This window comes from Equus caballus, chromosome X (assembly GCF_041296265.1).
Source record: "Equus caballus isolate H_3958 breed thoroughbred chromosome X, TB-T2T, whole genome shotgun sequence".
NCBI classification, from domain to species: Eukaryota; Metazoa; Chordata; class Mammalia; order Perissodactyla; family Equidae; genus Equus; species Equus caballus.
Window position 1 is genome coordinate 143,634,487 of NC_091715.1, and position 19,574 is coordinate 143,654,060.

Genomic DNA, 19,574 nt, shown 5'->3' on the forward strand with positions numbered 1-19,574 from the left:
TTTGGGTTGGTTTTGGTGGTTGTACATCAGGTTGTGAGATGGCTTCAGGTCTACTCTGCGTGTCTTCTCATTTGGGACCCAGATGGAAGGAGCAGTGGCTACCTGAGTGAGGCAAGATCCCCTGATATTCTAGGGCAAGAGCAGAAGAGGGCAAGCCAAACCATGCAAGCACGTTAAAGCCCCTGGCTGTACATGGTGTACCTCATGCCCATTCACATTTCATTGGCCAATGCAAGTCACGGACCAAAGCCCAAAGGCAGTGGAGCATGGAAATGTATTCCACCTACAGTGAACCAGGGAGGGAAGGAAGACTTGTGACCAAATAAATCTTCCTACCACATCTGCTGAGGCAGTAGTATTGGATGGAGACCTGAGGGTTGGGGAGGTGTTGGCCATCTGAAGAGGAAGAACACTCCCAGAAGAAGGAATAGCACATCAGAACTTGGTATGTGCTCAGAACTAGGAGGTCTTAGTGCTGGAGAAGAGTGAGTGGGATCAGCATGAGGTGAGTTCAGATGGGCACCTGGGTGGTGAGGCAGGATCTTGAAGGCCATGGGAAGGAGTTGGGATTTATTTCCAAGGGCGATAGGAAGCCCTTGCCTGGTGTTTTTTCAGAGAGAGATGTGATAGGCTGGATTTACTTTTTAAAAGATCTCTCTGGCTGCTTTGGAAAAGAAGGATGGAAGAGGAAAGGGAGGCCACAGGAGGACCAGATAGGAGGCAAATGCAGCCAGTAGTTTAGGCTAGAGATAGTGGCAGCTTGGACTTGTGGTGTGGCTGTGGAGATAGAGAGAAGTGGGTGGATTTGGAAGACTACTGGCAGGTGAATGGACAGAATTTGGTGACAGAGTAAATGTGGGTGAATGAAGAAGAGAAAGAAGTATGAGGAATTAGTTCCAGGTGCATAGCTTGGACTACCACAGGGATATGGTACCATTTAGAGAGAGAGGGAAAGGGAGACGGAGAGGGCTGTCAAGATCATAGGGCCTGGAGGAAGGGTCATTTCCAAACTGAGGAGTCTTACTGGAACATAGTTCTCTCGGGACAAAACTACCCTAAAGGCCCTTCCATGAGCAATAAAAGGGAGCCAAGTGGTGAGTCTGGCAGAGCAAGCCCTCAGCTTGAGGGGAGCTGCCAGGCTGTCCACGAGGAAGACTCTGCACATGGAGTTGGTGCCGAGGGCATGTCAGAAAGCCACCCTGTCCGAAGGCTTCTGTGCCTGTGCCTCGGGCTCCATAAACAGGAGCTGAGTGAAATGCTCTTAGGTAAGGCAGGAGACCTGACTCCTGACTGCCACGGGCAACTCAATGACTCAGTCCTCGATGACATCCGTCATGCCGCAGAGGAGAGGCCTGAGGTGATACTGGTGCTCAGTTGGCAATGGCAAATAAAGAGAAGAAAGAATCCAAGATGACCATTAGCAATCCCCCGCATGGCTGGCTCTACCCTCACTCAGGTTCCTGTCTATTTGTTTGTGAGCTGCCTTTGGAGAATTTGCTGCACTTTCTCAGACTCTCATTTGCCCTGAAGGTGAACTTGCCTCGGGCCAGTCAGTATCGAACTCCAGAGAGCATAAGATTCACTTGGGGAATGTATTAAAAACCCCTGAAGTGTACACTTATTCTTCCTCTTCAGTGTGGATCTTACAGTATGAACACACACACACACACACACACACACACACACACACACGAAGGAGAAGGGCTATTTGTTTTTCATTTTTGTTTCTCCTTCGTTAGGTATACTAGAAACAGCCAGTACAGGTTTGGGACTGAATTGGATGGAGTGTGACACTGTAGTAGATGCTTGTTACATATTTGTTAGGTTAAATTAAATTTGAAGCAATGCCAGCAATGGAGATGCACAGTTGTGGAGCATGCATGGGGAGGCGGAGTTGGAGTGTTTACTTTTTTGGAAGAGATTCCAGTGTAGTGAAGGAAATAATGTTTAATGTTTAAATTTGGACACACTGAAAATGAGATGCCCCTGGAGTTTTCAGTAGTTCTAGAAATTTGGATTTAGAGCTTGGGAGAGTGGTAGAAGCTAGAGGTAGAGATTTGGAAGACATTGTTAAAGTTGAAGCCAGGATGAGATTATTCAGGGAGAATGTAGAGTGAAGTGAACACAGGGAAGAGAAGGGAAACTTTGGAACTGTAACACTTCAGGGTCAGGAGGGGAAGAGGACCTGAAGAGGAGAGATAAACAGCAGGTAGAGGGGAGGAGACAGCCATCCTCCTTCATGGCTTGAGGAGGAGAGTGAACATTCATCCAGGAGCTACAGTGTGCAAGGAAAGAGGGGTACTGACCTGGAATCAGTCAATAATGACTACAGCAAGGAAGGGTAGAGGCTAGCAGAGTCTGATGACTGGATATTAAAAGTTTTGGTTGTTTTAGGGAGGAAGGGAGGAGAATGATCTACACGTGACAATGAGTATCAGATCCAAGAGGACGTTTGTCTCGCATGCTTGTACAAGTGTACAAGGTACGTATTTTAACTCTTAATCCTCATGAACCTAGATCCTAGTATCATTCTCATTATTCAAGTGGGGTAAGGAGGCCAGAGAGTGAAAACTATAAATGGATGAGCTCGGACAGAAGCCCAGGCAGTCTGGTGCCAGAACCTAGACTCTTAACCACCATGCATATTGCCCCTTGAGAGAAGAAAGGGAAGCCATCCTGAACTAAAAAATTGTTTCCATTGTCTATTAACCATACAAATGATGTCACCTGTAGATATTCAAAGCTATAATGAACATAGAAATCAGTAGCCCCATGAGACCAGATGCCCAACATTACAGACTATGGGGATTGGTCAGGATATGACAGGCTATGCTGCAAAACTGACAGCCTCCAGTCCCAGTGGCTTATTATCACAAAACGTTACTTTTTTGCTCATTCTGCATACTCATCACAGGTCAGCAGGTGCCTTGGCTCCTTGGAGTATTCAAGGACCCACTCTAATGGAGACTCCACCACTTTGTAGCTTCATCCTCTGGAACACATGATCTCCTCATACTCAAAGAACAAAGTACACTAGCTCTTAAATACTTTGGTTTAGAAACGTACACATCATTCCAATATATAGCCCACAGGCCGGCACTAGTCACATGGCTCTTCCTGACTGCATGAGGTCAGAACAGAGTGGGGAGGGACTGGGAAACGTAGAGGAGTAAAGAGGATGTCTGATGAGCACTACTGTGTGAACCACAGGGACCTTTTACTAGAGGGGCTTGGATGACTTGTTTCACATATAGGTTAAAAAGTCCTTTGGGGCTTGTTTTGTTGGGAAGTTTTATGGCTATTTTTGTTCTTTTTGTCGGTCATAGCTTATTTGAGACTTAAGTATCCCCACTGTTTCTCTAGTTTACTCTTAGCATTTCATTCATTCATTCGCTCATTTACTCAAGTATTTATTGAACACCTACTATGGGGCAAAAACCTCTGCCCTCATAGTGATGCTATCACAATGGGAGCCAGCAATTGACACAATAAACATGTGAGGCCTGGAAAGTAGTGAAAGAAACATAAAGCAGGGAAGGGATATGGAGTGCCAGGCCTGGGGACTACAGTTTTCCATAGGCAGTCAGGGAAAGCCTCGGTATGAAAGTGCCAGTTAGCAATGACCTGAAGGAGTTAAGAGAACAAGCCATGAACCTTTCTGAGGGAAGAAAGTGTTTTATAAGATTTAAAGATTCTTTTGACGATGGGCCACTCAGATAAATGAAAGGCAGAACTCTTTGTTACTTACAGCTCCAAACGAGAGAAGGCTGTCAGGCAGACCACACAGGGGGCTGTAGCTAGGGGCAGGGTAACAGCAAGCTGGAGCTTTAGGGGGCAACTACATATGGCAAGCAGGAGTTAGCCAGGTTTTATGAGATCCCTGTGGATTGACTAATTTGAGTAATTTCCTGGGTTCCAGGGAATAGGAGCTTGTCTCTAGTTGTCTAGTACCTAGTTCCAGGGAATAGGGCCTGTCTCTAGTTGTCTAGTACCTGGCCCCAGGGTCATTAGGGCAGGTGCACAGTGGCCCGGACCGTGAGAGCTGATAAGGGAAGTAGTTGGAGTGCAGACTTAATCAGCTGCTTGAAGTAGCCAAGGCTTCAAAATGGAATCAAGACAGCATTTTGGGGGGAAAGAACTCCAACTGTATTACAGAAGGATCCAGACAAAGACCCTGAAGAAAGAGGACCTCTGATATCTTACAGAAAAAGCAACGAGGCCAGTGGGATTGAAGTAGAGGGAGTGCACGTGAGAGTGGGAGGAGGTGAGTTCAAGAGCTTCCCCGGGGCCATGATGTAGGGAGCCTTCTACAGTATTGTAAAGGCCTGGACTTTGACTCAGACCCAGAGGGGAAGCCCCTGGAGTGTTTTGAGCAGATGAGTGACACAATCTGCCATAATGCTTTAAGATAATCCCTTGGGCTGTTGTGAGGAGGGTGTGTTGAAGAGTAAAACAGAACCAGGGCAACCAGTTTGGATGCTCTTGCAATAATCCAGGAGAGAGGTGATGCTGACTTGGACTAGGGTGGTGGTCATGGAGGGGGTGAGAGGTGGTCAGATTCTGGAGATATGCTGAAGATAGTGCTGATGGGATTTGCTGATAGATCAGATGATGAGGTATGAGATAAAGAGTCAAGGATGACTTTCAGGTTTTTGGTCTGAGCAACTGGAAAGATAGAATTGGCATAACTGAGATGGGGAAGATGTGGGAGGAACAGGTTGGAGGGACAAAATAGATTTTGATCATGTTCAGTTTAAGGTGTCTATCAGGCATTCAAGTAGAAGTGCCAAGCCTGCAGTTGGATATGAGTCTGTTGCTCCGGTGGAATGGACATATAAAGTTGGGAGAAGTCAGTGTATGTATTTGTGTATGTAAATCCGTGACACAGGGCATAACCACCCCGAGAGTGAGATGAAGTATAGGTAGGTCTAAGGACTGTGCTTTGGGGATATTAGGAAAAACCAGCAAAGGGGACTGAAGGAGCTGTCAGGGAGTGGGAGGAAAACCAAGAGTGAGTGATATTCTGGTGGCCAAGGAAGAGAAAATGAGCTACAGACCACATTTGACATTATAGGTGTACCATTCCTTTCTTCCTTTGCTCATATCTTTGTCATAGCATGGCTCATAAGAATGTCCCCAGTGCAGCCAAACTGATTCCCTAGGTGCACACCCCTCTTTTTCGCTTGATGTTCATAGCTATAGAGTCAGAATTCTCCAGTGTAGAGTAGACTCTCCCATCCCTCATGTGGCTGATTTCCTTCTAGACTTGTTGTCTGTGGAATCACAACCATTTTCTCAGAACATTTTCTTTCAAAGATTTATTATATCCTGGGTATTGTGGGATAACTGGTGTGAATCTAATACAGCTTCTGCCCTCCTGGATAATATACTGTAAGGTAGGCAGTGATGAATCTCATAAGAGAGTTACAAAGGGGTTTGAGACTTTAATAGAGGCAAAGATCACTTTCAATTGGAGGGAGTAGGAGTGGGATCCAGGAAGGTTTATGGCAGAGGAAGATAGGATGGCTTGACTATAAAAAGTCACAAACTTTGCCCTCTTTTCCCACTATTACTAATTCAGAGTTAAATTGGCTACTTTTTTCTGATATTTCCATCACTTTCACATCCCCAAGTTCTCACTTCTATTGCCATAATCTTTTAATGAGTCTCCCTGAGCAAATCTCAGTTGATATTAAATCTTGTTCATGTAAACAATTTCAGTTTAATTGTCTTTGTCCCCTTTACTTTATGTATTATGCATCGGTGGCTGAAGACTTAAGATGGGTCTTGAACTGTTACTCCTGTGTTGAACTGGACAGTATTGCCAAGTCACGTATTTTGTCCGCCATAGTATTTGGTTTTACCAGTGTGTTTTTTTCTCCTTGAGTCCTATTGAAATTAAATTCTTTAACAGTTTGATGAATCTTCTGTAAAACATGTTTTCAATGTCATTCCTAGATAAACTTTTTGTCTTTTGCCAAGAGATATCCATTCCAGTATAATCAAGCATGTTCCAAAATTTTTATCAGCAAAGTCAAAGCATCTTTCTGCTTCCTGTGTACTCCCTTTTCAAAGATAATATCAACTAGACTAAGAGGTGAGGGGCCGGCCCCGTGGCCGAGTGGTTAAGTTCGCGCACTCCACTGCAGGTGGTCCAGTGTTTCGTTGGTTCGAATCCTGGGTGCGGACATGGCACTGCTCAGCAAACCACGCTGAGGCGGCGTCCCACATACCACAACTGTAGGGGCCCACAACGAAGAATATACCACTATGTACTGGGGGGCTTTGGGGAGAAAAAGGAAAAAATAAAATCTTTAAAAAAAAAAAGAATAAGAGGTGAAAATACTACCTGTACCCCTGAGCTTTTAGTTTCCTACCCGACAATATGTAAGATTGATTGGGATAGGGATAGACTGGAGGGAAGGAAACCTGTCAAAAGGCCATTAGATGATCCAAGTAAATAGAGATAACAATGCAGAAGGGACACTGCTGTGCCTGGTCATATCTCCCGGTCTCCCCAGGCTGAGCTCTGGGATCATCTCATGTTGTTCCCCACTATCTTCAGCCCTTCTTTACAGCCTTTCCCATGGCTTTCTTTCCTAGCCAGGTTCTCTCTTTTAGTCTGTTTGGGCTACTATAACAAAATACCAGGATCTCTCTGTTAGTCTGTTTGGGCTGCTATAACAAAATACCATAGACTTAGTGGCTTATAAATAACAGAAATTTATTTCTCACAGTTCTACAGGCTGGAAGTCCAAGATCAGGGTGCCAGCTTGGTTGAATTCTGGTAAAGGCCATCTTCTGAATTGCAGACTGCTAACTTCTGGCTATTTCCTTACGTGGCAGAAGGAGTGAGCTAGCTCTTTGGGGATTCTTTTATAAAGGCACTAATCCTACTCATGAGGGCTCCACCCTCATGACCTAATCACCTCCCAAAAGCCCTAGCTCCTAATACCATAACTTTGGGGATTAGGTTTCTACATATGAATTTGGGAGGGGGGGGGGGATACAAACGTTCAGACCATAGAATTCTCCTTGTCGTTCATTTCTCATGCACCACTTGTGTTACCTGCTTATCTGCCTGCCTGTCTACCCTCTCTATTCTAATTTCCTCTTGAAATTACAGAGCTGACTCTGAGAATTGTTCATACTACGTATGCATTAGAGGCACTGTTTTCCATCACATGGCCCTGGCCCAATCCCCACTTTTGTATTTTCTTTCAGATTGGGGAATGAGACCTGAGACTAAGGAATCGATTCCCCAGCAAGACATTTCTGAAGAAGACTCATTCCAGGGAGCAATGAGAGAAAGACTGTCAGGGAACAGTCCCTGGGACCCTATGTTGTGTGAGACTTGCGCATGTGAGGGCCACTTAGAGAGACATTCAGGACAAGTAGCAATATCGCACAAGAGAAACTTCAGGGAGGGTGCTGCCTATGAATGCAGTGCTTTTGAGGGAAGCTTCAGTCTGCAGTCAATCCTTGTTTCGCAACAGGGAATTCCTACAGGAGAGAGTCTCCGTACCTGTGACACACAAGTAGGGAACCTGATGCCAAATTTAGATCTGATTACTCAGCAGGGCTTCTGTGAGAAAAAGAAATCTTGGCAATGTAGTGAACGTGGGAAGTCCTTCCATGACCATTACACCTTCATTGGGCATCAGAGAATTCACACCAGAAAAAAAACTCTTTATATGTAAAGAATGTGGGAAAGCCTTCAGCCAGAGCTCACACCTTGCAAAACATCTGAGAACACACACTGGAGAGAAACCCTATAAATGTAAGGAATGTGAGAAAGCCTTCAGCCAGAGTACATCCCCTATGCATCATCAGAAAATTCATACTAGAGAAAAGTCCTATGAATATTATAATTCCTTCACTGAATCCTCAGCCTTTATTCAGCACCAGAGCATTCACACTGGAAAGAAAGCCTATGAATAAATGGAAATACTCAGTAGAGCCATTGGATGTGGGGATTGCTGCAGATTAACCTTTTTAACATCCCTTCCCACCCTGAGATGTGGTTGTAGGAAATGTTAGGGTCCTTCTCTTTGCCTATGATTATGTTGGGTACTGTGTGGGTAAGACACCTTTGGAAATCTCTCTCTCTCCTCTGTAAATTAGAGTGAGTTGAGGGTTGATTTCTTGTTGGGGCTTTGAAATCAAAGATGGGTTTGAATGTAAATGTCGAGTATTAAATTACTGTTTGAACCTTTATATAAAATACGGTTGGGATTTTTCAGAGCATGATGGTCTTGTATGTTATTATGTGTTTGTACTTCTGGGTCCCTAGAAAAGTCTCACAATGACTGCCACTTGAGGATTGACAATATAGGCTGGGACAAATGGAGTGATGCTCACAGTGGGTAGAGTTGTCCAACGTGAAAAAGGTCAGTAAGGAACACTGAGAACTCTGAGAACTCTGGAAAGAGAAAGAGGAAGAGAGAGCTATGGGTTTGGAAGGTTATTTTGGGTCGTCCAGTCTAGGACTTTTCAAATGTTTTGAAGCTAGATGCTGTTTACATATATATGTTTTAGTACATGGGAACTTGGTCACATAGTAAAGCTTCAAATCAGTCAATATTAGGGTGGCAAATTAGGGGTTGGGAGTTGTAATACAGCTTATTGCTCTTGCCTTTCTTCCTTATCTAAGTAATGGTCAAATAGCTGTACCAACTTTTTCTTGTATTCCAGATTTCTTCTTATCAAGTTGAATACATACAAGTCAACTTCCACATGTATTCTTTTTTGAAAATTACCTTTTAAATAAATTCTTCTGTGAATCTCACAAGTCAGGTCCCTGTTTTACTTGATGTCCAAGGCAGTCAGTCTTGTCTATATCCCAATGTTAACTGAACACTTCGTCAACCGTGGTTCTACTTTTCATTCTGAGTTTGTGCTTCACCTTGGCCTCCTGCTAGATTTCAGTTGTCAAAATCCAAGAGCTATACCTGAAGGACTTTACCAAAGAAGTATACATGTTGAGCTGCGAGTTGGAGCTGAGAGAAAATGGGACTGGTGCCAGTATTTAAGAACTTGCAAAGTTACTTTAATGTTGAGAGTGCCTAAAGAGTACTGAACAGCAGAAAGGAAAACAAGAGTTTCCTCCGTCTTCGGACTCGTCAGCCTTTGTAAGGGGTGACATAGTGCCCCTCAACAACCCTTGTGCTAGAAGGTTACCTGCAGAGCTTTAATAAAAATGCAGATTCCTGGACCCACTCCAGAGCTATCAAATCAGAATCTCCAGGGGCTGGGCTCAGTCATAGATGTGTAGTTTGAAAAAGCTCTCAGGGCAATTCTGCTGCACAGCCAGCACTGAGAAAGCCGTGTCATAGGATACTGTGGCAATTTCCCATGCAGCCTTAAAAATCCTTGATGTAGGAAATAATGTGTACAATGTTCTCTCTTCTGCTTCTGAAGGAATTTCCCCCATAAATTTTCCTTCTGTTCTTTTGTATTCTAGTTCTTATCTTATTTCCATGAAGATGGATAAGAAAGGGGGAAAACACAAATTAACATTTCTATGCCTCTTAGACTGTCAGCCCCATGTTTCCGTACTTTCATTTAGAGGAAAGTATTTTCTGTATTTTCTACTTTTCCCTACGTGCAGTAGATGTGGTAAATGTCCAAACAACATCTTTTCTCTTGCCTTCCTCAGAGAACTGCAATTTTGTCCAAGTATCCACCCTTTTCCACAAGGCCAGTGGGTTTCAGGGGAGTGTGGGATCATTTCCAGCTCTAGAAGGTAGGTCCCCATTCTTATGATGTGAGACATTGAGGGGTGGTTAGTGGGGGGAAAGTTCCTGTTCCTCCTTCATCAGTTGGACATTGTCATGTCTATGTGTTACAAAGGACCCCAACAATCATCTTGTCACCATGAAGGAAGCAGTTCAAGGACAAAGGTTGTTCATTGAGGGTTGCATAACAGTAGGATGGAAGGAAGCTGGCCACTGATGGCCTTGAGGGGACACTGTGTTAACAATCCCAGAGCTCCTGCCTCGGGACCTCTGGAGACTTGAGATAACAGAGCTTCCATATTGCTGAAACCACCTGAAAGTGGGCTTTCTGTTACTTGCAGCTGAAAGTCAAAGCATACAAATCTCTCTTACAATCCCTTTCCCCCATCTGATCTTCAACTGACACTATGACTTTTGAAGTTCAACCTGAGATTACCTGATCAGCTCAATAGAGTTTATGGAAGTGCCCCAGCAACCAAGATTTTGCTTCAAATTCCCATGGGAGGAGCTGACCATTGCAAGAAGGCCTCCTTGGACTCTGGGGTCAGATAAGGAGGGGAACACCTATCTCCTGGACTTGCTGTGACCACCCTGAAAACATCAGCCACCAGCTTCCAAATCCATTTTATGCCCTAACTTGGCAGAGGAGCCTCAGGACCCAATAGATATGTAGATTTTTGGGGGATTGAAATGGGTACTCTGTGCTCCTAATATGAATCCCAGAACCTGTGGCTCTCCTTCCTTCATGGGACTCCTGAGGAAAGGGCTGATGATTGACCTACCAAGTCTGCTGTCCCCAGAGCGTTCAACCACTTACTCCAAGCTTGTAGAACCTCCCACCTGCCCCTGCCAGCACATGAATTCTGGGATTAATCCCGTGTCTAGTCTGAGAAAGGACAGGGAGCCTGGTCAGCCTGGTGTTGCTCATTCCACTTCCAGGAATAACAATAATACCAGCTACTCTTTTATTAAGCATGTCTGTGTGTCGGGCACTGTACCAAACATAGGAATTTTTTCTCATTTATTTCTCCCCATACCTCCGTCTCAGGGGGTACCATTATTTCCATTTTATAGATGAGGAAACCAGGGTTCAGAGGGGCATCATAAGTTGCCAAGGTCACATGGCTAATAAGTGACAGAATTTGGATTCAAGCCCAAGTTGGACAGAACCCAGTCTCTGGATTCTTGCCTTGTTTCTGGAGACCTGGTCCCCACCCTATTCTGGCAAGCTCCAGTGACAGACCCTGGCTCAGTGCCCTGTGAGTCTGGCTCCTCTGTGCTGAGCCTAGCATCTCCTCCCAGTCCTTGCTGGCACTGGAAATCCATCATCAACACTGAAGCCTCCAGACCACAGTTTGTTCCTGTCAGCCAGATTATCTAGTTACCAGTTGTATGAGTATCTTATCACTGCTATAACAAATTACCACAAACTGAGTGGCTTAGACAATACAAATTTATTGTCTAACAGCTCTGGAGGTTGAGTCCAAAATGGGTCTCACTGGGCTAAAATCAAGGTGTTGACTGGGCTGTTTTCTTTCTGGGGGCTCTAGTGGAGAATCCATTCCCTTCCCTTTTCTTTTTTCTTTTCTTTTTTTTTTCTTTTTTTTTTTTTTTTTGAGGAAGATTAGCCCTGAGCTAACTACTGCCAATCCTCCTCTTTTCGCTGAGGAAGACTGGCCCTGAGCTAACATCCATGCCCATCTTCCTCTACTTTATATGTGGGACGCCTACCACAGCATGGCGTGCCAAGCAGTGCCCTGTCCGCATCCGGGATCTGGACCCACGAACCCCAGGCCGCCGAGAAGCTGAACCTGTGAACTTAACTGCTGCGCCGCTGGGCTGGCCCCTCCCTTGCCTTTTCTAGCTTCTAGAGTCCACCTATATATTTCTTGGTTTGTGGCCCCTTCCTCAATCTTCAAGTCATCAGCATAGCATATTCTAATCTCTCTCTGATTCTGCTTCCATTATAACAGCTCCTACTCTGACTCTGACCTCTGCCTCCCTCTTATAAGGACCCTTGTGATTACATCGGGCCCACCTGGATAATCCAGGCTCTCATCTCAAGATCCTTAACTTAATTATGTCTGCAAAATCCCTTTTACCATGTAAGGTAACATATTCACAGTTTCCAGGGATTAAGACGTGGACATCTTGGAGGGGAGAGCATTATTGTGTCTACCACATCACTGAGACTTGCCAGTACCTATCCACTATTTAGGCCACCACTCGCATATGGTGCTGACCCCCCCCCCTTTCTCCCTCCCTCTATGATGCAGCCTCTGACCTGGTAGATAGGTCTTTTTAAGTCAGTGCTCTGACACTGCAGGTTAGAATGGGCAGCCTGAGCAGCTCACCCTCTTGTCCCCCTGCCCCCCCTCCCAACACACACAAAGGGGAAGAAAAAACACGTTCTCAATAAACAGGTAACAGCATTTCTACGACTTATACCAAATGATCTCTCACCCCTCCCACTGCCATAGTGCAGAACTTGGCCGGTTCCTGAGGTGCAGCAAGGTGGTGGTGGGGTATCCTTGGCTTCCATGTTCTCAGGACTTCGTGGGGGTGGCAGATAGGTTTGTTTTTTCCTATCTGAAGATGGCAGAGGAAGTAAGCATCTAAAGCAGATACCAGGAAAATTGTCCTATGAAATACCGTGCCCTGGACTTGGCAGGGCCTGTGTGTGGCAGAAAAGATATCACATATTTGCTCCCTGCTCTCAGAGCTCTTGAAGAGTAGGGGTGGAGAGGGCAGGGAACCTCATTTCTATCTTGGCACTCTTCCATTTCCCCTCTGACGTGTTGTAACTTCATTTTGAAGTTGATTGTGCCTAATTAGAAACAAATGGTTTCCATAGCCTCTTTCCTTCAAAAACCACTTATTCCCTCAGTTGCTCAATGCCCATGCCCAGCCCTGTGAGAGGCGTGACCTCTCCTTAGGAAGTCCTGCACTCTTCTGGACTTCCGAAAAGTTCAACTCCAAAGCCTGGTTTAAAGGATTGTCTTTTGGTCCCAGACACTGAGGACCTTCTAGGTCAGAGAGACACACCTGGAGGCTTGTGGGGACTGGCAGCAAAATCCAGGTCCTTAACCTCCTTCTCTTCAAGTAGATTTGGGCAGTTATAAAAAGCTTCTGTTCACAGGGCCTGGACCCGGAGCACAAGCTTTGATGCTTTGCGATATCCCTTTCCAACATCAAGGTTCAGCAACTTGCCAGCGGTCATGTGGCTGGCCTTAGAAAAGCTAAGACTAGAACCTGGATGCAGGCCTCCCAAGATGTGGTTTCGTCCATCATACCTGGCTGAGACGCAATCCCTGGACAGGCTCCCAGGACCTCTAGAATAGTAGAGATAGCAGAGCCTGGGAAATGGAAACCTCATAGCCCAATGATTCTGTTCACATACCGGTCAGATTCTGTGTGGGGGGCAACTAAATGAAGCAGACCCAGACTCTGCTGAGAAAGCTAGTGTTCCCTGTGAACTCACCCCCAGAAATTAGGGGGGTGTTCCTAGAAACAGTAGGGGCAGTTTTGAGGAAAATATTGAGGAGAAGTACAAGCCTGAGAAATGCTACAGAATACGGTCAATGTGCCTCTGTTTCAGTCCCCTGGATAGAGCGAGTTGTAGGCAGATACAGGGAGCTTCGAGTCATGGAGAAAGAAGTAGAGGCACACAGTGGCTAAGTGACCTATTCATGGTCCAACCATTGGGCCCAGAAGAGAAATGAGGCTTCCAGAGTCCCAACTTGTGGACTCATAACTAGACCGCTTTATTTTTCTGATTGGAATTTTGCCTGTCTCCTATCCATGAAGATTTCTCCTCCAAAGGAAACTAGCAAATTGATCCCTTATAGTGCAGCAGTTATCAAGATTTTTGGTCTCATCAGCCCTTTAGACTCTTAAAGATTATTGAAGAAGGGCCCTTTGGTTTATATGTATTATATCCACCAATATTTACTGCATCCAGAATTGATGCTGAGACGATTTTTAAATATTTGTTTATTAATTTAATTAAAAATAACCCATTACACATTCGCACAAATAACCTTATGAAAAATAAATATTCAAAACCAAAACATTTAGTGAGAAGAGTGGTATTATTTTACATTTTTGCAAATTTCTTTAATATCTAGTTTCACAGAAGACACCTGGATTCTCCCATCTGCTTCCGTATTTAGTCTTGTGAGACGTGTTGTTTTGGTGGAAGGACATGAGAAAAATTAGGCATCACACAGCTATGTCATTGAAAAGGGAGAAGTATTTTAATAGTTTTAAAATGTTTTTAACTCAAAGACAATTAAAAGAAAGTGAAAATTTCAGGGAAAAATTTTTGAAGAAGAACTATAAAAACTGAAGCCCAGTATTTGGGTCACTTTTCTCTAAAGAGGTCCATTAATTCTAGGACTTTCTTTGGTACTATACAAAATTCCATGGCTGGTAATTTCTTTAAGGTTAGTTACAATGTGGAATCTGAAACCTTATCATTGAACTTCTCATACTTTATTACAATAAAATCCACTGGCTTATCTTTCACTTTGACTGGCTCTTTTAACCATGCATGATTTTGTAACATCATACATTGATCATTTGGAAAAAACTGGTTCATTGAGTGTGGCAGACATATCCTCAGATGATTCCCAATGAGTCACACTCTTGGATAGTTCTCCTCCCCTTGAGTGTTGGTGAAACCTGTGACTTACTTCTAAACAGAACGTGACAAAAGTGGTGGGATTTTGCAAATGTAACTAAAGTACCTAATCAATTAACTTTAAGTTAATCAGAAGGGAGATTATCCTGGCTAATCCTTCCAGGGCTCCTGCTCCCCTTCCTGTCAAGTGGCAAATCCTTATCACAGCCCCCAAGGCCCTGCCTCAGGCCCCCATTTTACCTTCTGTTAGCTTCCTATACTTTCTTTCATGGGACTCGGCCCAGTTTGTAACTAGACACCTGTGTGATTATTGGGTCAATGTGTGTTTTCCATCCCTGAGACTCATGGCCTTGCAGAGGGATTTGAGTTCAGCATTGCCTCACAGATCCTGGTAGTAGGTATTCAACAAATATTTGTTGAATGCACGATTTGGAAATCTTCATCTCCATCCCTGACATGTAAACTACACGCCTGTCCTTTACTTCCACCTCCAGAACAAGAGCCAAACCTTGCCATATCCTTGTTGCTTCGCCTCCTGGGGTTGAGAGAAATGTAAAAGCTCACAGGGAGTTTTGCCTTCCTTCTTCGACCACTGCCCTTAGGCAATGGGTGGCATCTGGCAATCTCTAAGCAAACATATACCTTATTCATAACCTAGGACTATAGACACATTAACAATGTTAAATCACCTTCATTACTTTGTATGTGTGTGTGTGAGGAAGATTTGCCCTGAGCTAACATCCATTGCCAATCTTCCTCTCTTTTTTTTGCTCTGGAAGATTGTCCCTGAGCTAACATCTACGCCAATCTTCCTCTATTTTGTATGTGGGACGCCTCCACAGCATGGCTGGCAAGTGGAGTAGGTCCTCATCCAGGATCCAAACCTGCGAACCCAGACTGCAGAAGTGGAGCATGTGGAACTTTCACCACTCAGCCATGGGGCCGGCCCCAAATCACCTTCATTACTGAAGTAATAAAGAATGGCTCCTGGCCAGCTCTTTTGGACACTGCCCCCAACCTTCTCCCTGTTCCCAGAAGGAACAGACTGGTTCCTTTCTCTTTAGTCCTTTTTCTGCCCCAAGAAAGCTCCTGCTGCAGCTTCTACTGATTGCTGTACGGCAGGGAAGTGTCAGAAACTGGGAACACTTTATTCTTTTTCAAGTCTCCCTTTCCTAGCCATTCTTCAAGTGTCTGGGGAAATCTAAGGATGTTAAAGACACATTCACTGTCCTACAGCATCTGGCTGCTTAAATGTGTAGATAAAACATGCTGTGTGCATCTTGCTCTTCCTTCTCACTTCCTGCTGGATGCCCTCTTTTCTCCAAACAGCCACACCATTTGTCTCTTTCCCTTCCCATCACCAGTAAAACAGAGGCCTTTGCCTTTCTGGTTTTGGCAGAAAAAGACCTCTGGCTGGATTTCTTTTAAATAAGCTTTCTGCCCCTTGCTCTCTCTGTTCTCTTTCTGGGAGTCTTGTAATGGTATCCCATAATTCCCATGGGCTATCTTCACTCTTTCTCATTCTTTTTAATGTTTTCTCCTCTGACTGGATAATTTCTAATGACCTCTCTTCAAACTTACAGATTCTTTGTTCTGCTTGATGAAGTCTGCTGTTTGTGGTCTCTGTTGAACTTTTTAATTTAATTTTTTTATTTTTTGTTTTTCTCTATTGCATTGTTTCATCTTGTTTCTTGTATTCTTGAGCTCCAGAATTTGTTTGGTTCTATTTTATTATTTTTATCTCTCTGTTGAACCTCTCATTTTATTCATATATTGTTTTCCTAATTTCGATGAGTTGTCCATCTGTGTTCTCTTCTAGATTTCTGAGCTTCTTTAAAACAATTGTTTTGAATTTTTTTATCAGAAATTCTTAGATCTTCATTTCTTGGGTCTCAGTAAAATTATTGTGTTCCTTCAGTGGTGTCATGTTTCCTTGATTTTCCATGTTCTTTGAAGTCTTGTGTTTCTGTCTTCACATTTGAAGAAGCAGTCACCTCCTCCAGTCTTTACTGACTGGCTTTGGGAGAGCAATATCCTTACGGGACAGTCTGGCTAGGGATTCTGAGACTTTCTCAGACCTTTTCTATAGATGTACCTGCTACACACTTCTTGTTCCCTTTTGAGAGGGAATTCTTAAGATCGTATCCCTACTCTCAATCCTGCAAAGCCAGGAAGGACGCTAAGAGCCTCCTGTTTGTTTTCCCTCGGAGGCTGCCCTGAAATATTCAAGTTTGTGAGGTTTCCTCCAATCCCACAGAGTGAGACAAGCTTTCCGCATGTGTTCACTATCCGTCTGCAAAAGTTCTCACTTGCTGTTCATGGGAGTGCACTCCAGGAGCTGGCCGCTGGGGGGTGGGAGTGGGTGAGGTACACGGGGCATTGGGGGTACCCGTGGACCACTTGGGGAGATCTGGAGATGAAGTGTCCGCAACGTCTCATGGTCAGGCTTCCTGATGGATTCCATGAAGTGATCAGTAGAATGAGCCATGAAGCAGTTCGTAGTGTCCCTTTGATGAGTTCCAAGCCCTGATTGCTGTTCTCCCAGCCTCTCTCCAACCTCTCAGCCATGCAGGTCCCCTCACTATTCTGTGTGGGATGTGAAAGAAGTGGGCATCTTGGCTGGCATTCCACACAGCTGTGGAAGCTGGGTGCTCACTGACACGCTCTCACTTACTCCTGTGGGAGAAATTGAGGGCTGAGGGAAACTCTTGGCACTGAGCTGTGCCACCTTGGGGGAGGAGTGACACAGGTAAAGTGAAACTGTGTTTCTTACCCTCTTCATTGTGGTTATTCTCATGTATTTTTTTGCTCCAACGGTGGCCAGGAACTTCTCTTGAAACTGGACTCTTGAACTCTAACAAAGATACTCTCATCTGTGGGTGATTGCCAAAATCAAAGTTCTGTGTAGGGGCAGGGATTATGGTAGAAAACTCCTATTCTGCCATTTCCTGGCATCAAATGGTCATTCTAGTTATTCATAGTTATCCTACAACAACAATTTACCTAGGCAACATTAATCATCTATAATATTAATCTCCTATTCAAACAAGAAATAAAAACTTAGAGTTGAGAAAAGCATGATTTTCAGCCTTAGTCTTTATTTTCTCTAATTATATCTAGTAATTTCTATTTAGCTAGTTATCTAGAAATACATAATTGTGTAAAACTAGCTCATTAATTAAAAAAGAAAAAAATACATTTGAGACAAATATTTTTCCAATTCCTGGCTTCTACTTGTTATTCAAGTTATCTCTAGGGAACTACTTGCCTAGGTATCACAACTTATCTATAGAACTAATCCATTATTCCAAAAATAAATAAAAATTTAGTGTTGAAAAGCGATTTCTGGAATCCTGCTTTCGACTAGTCACTCTAGTTATCTTTAGTCATTTCTAGTTAATTAAGTTTCTATGTTCCACTAAGTATATATGATACTAACACATAAAATAAGAAATAAGTATTTATGCTTTAGGAAAATCTAATATTTCAGCTTTTAGAATTCATCAGTTATTCTAATTTTCTGTAGTTTTGTCTAGATAATATTTAGCTAGATCTCAAAGATACTTAGAGAATTAACTCAAGATTCCAGTAGAAATAAAGATTGAGGTTTGGGAAGAATGTGTTTTCTATTTCCTGTCTTCTTATATATATATACATATTCTAGTTATTTCCAGTCATATCTAGTTAACTAGTTTCCTAGATACCACTACTTATCTCTAGTACTAAATCAATAACACAACAAGAAATAAGAATTCAGATTGAAGAACGTGATTTTCAGCTTCCTGGCTTCACAAAGTTATTTTGGTTGTATTAATTATCTCTATTTAAATCTTCCCTAATTAGTTTTCCATAATAGTAAATCAATATTCTAAAAAGAAATAGGTATTTAAGGTTGAAAATAATATTTTTTCACTGGCTAGATTTAGCCAGGTTTTTTTTTAACTTATGTTTAGTAAACTAGTTACCTAGGTACCACTAGTTATCTATAGGACTAATGCTTTATTTCACCAAGAAATTCTATGCTAGAATTGAGAAGAATGTGTTTTCTACTGCCTGGCTTCTACTAGTAATCTCTAATTATCTCTACTTAATTACTTACCTGGGTACCAGTATTTTTCTATAGTACTAATACATAATTCCAAAATAAATAAGAATTTAGATTTTAGTAAAATGTTTTTTCAATATCTAAGTTATTTTTCTAGATATTTTTAGTTATGTCTAGTAAACCAGGTACCACTATATTTCTATATAACTAACACAACATTGCAACAATAAAGGAGTTATTGGACATGACAGGAATGTATTCCAACTACTTGAGATTTTTTTATAGATACGTAGTTACATAGGTACAACGAGTTACCTATATAACTAACATCGCTTGCAACAATATATCAGAAGCTAGAGGCCAGAAATATGTATTTTCAATTCCTGCATGAAGTATTTACTTATATCTAATTAACTTAACTAAATTGCTATCTGGTGACCGATAGTTATCTATAGTACTAACATATTTTTCATACACACAGTCAGAACAGAAGTAACATATTTCAACAACAGATAAGCATTTAGAATTGAGAAAATGATCTCTCAACCTCCTAAACTCAACCCATTTCCTGGTTATCTCTAATTATCTCTGCTAAACTAGTTGTTTGGGTATTACTAGTTATCTATAATAAAAATACGTTATTTGAAAAGGAATCAGATTTTACAAGAATGGATTTTTTCAGATTCCTGGCTAAAACATCATTCTGATTATGTCTATATTTCTCTAGATAACTAATTACCTACGTACCACTAGTTATCTATATAACTAATGCCTTATGTCAACAAACAATTAAACAGTGCAGTTAAGAAGTCTATGTTTTCCACTTCCTGGAATCCATTATTTACTTCTCTCTAGCTAACTCTAGATACATTGATATACATGAAACAATAGCTCCCTATAATATTAACTCATTATTCCTAAGTGAAATAAAATTTTAGATTGAAAAGGATGTTATCGTCATTCTTACATCAAATATTTATTCTAGTGGTCAATTCTTATGTCTACGTAAGTATTTATCAAGGTACCACTATTCATCTATAGATATAATTCATTATTCTAAAATGAAATAAAAATTTAGAGTTGAGAAGAATGTAATTTTTAGCTTCCTGGCTTTCGCTAATAATTCTTGTTCTATATAGATGTCTCTGTT

General features: G+C 42.6%; 1 long non-coding RNA gene across 1 annotated transcript in view; it reads left to right on the top strand.

Annotated features, from left to right (window-relative positions):
* The first annotated feature begins 325 nt into the window (after nucleotides 1-325).
* LOC138921728 (uncharacterized) overlaps nucleotides 326-19,574 on the top strand; it is a 44,805-nt gene continuing 25,556 nt past the window's right edge. Inside the window, exons 1-3 of the long non-coding RNA XR_011434572.1 lie at nucleotides 326-505; nucleotides 2,395-2,482; nucleotides 7,225-9,745. This is a non-coding gene — a long non-coding RNA (uncharacterized lncRNA). The remainder of the gene's footprint in view (nucleotides 506-2,394; nucleotides 2,483-7,224; nucleotides 9,746-19,574) is intronic.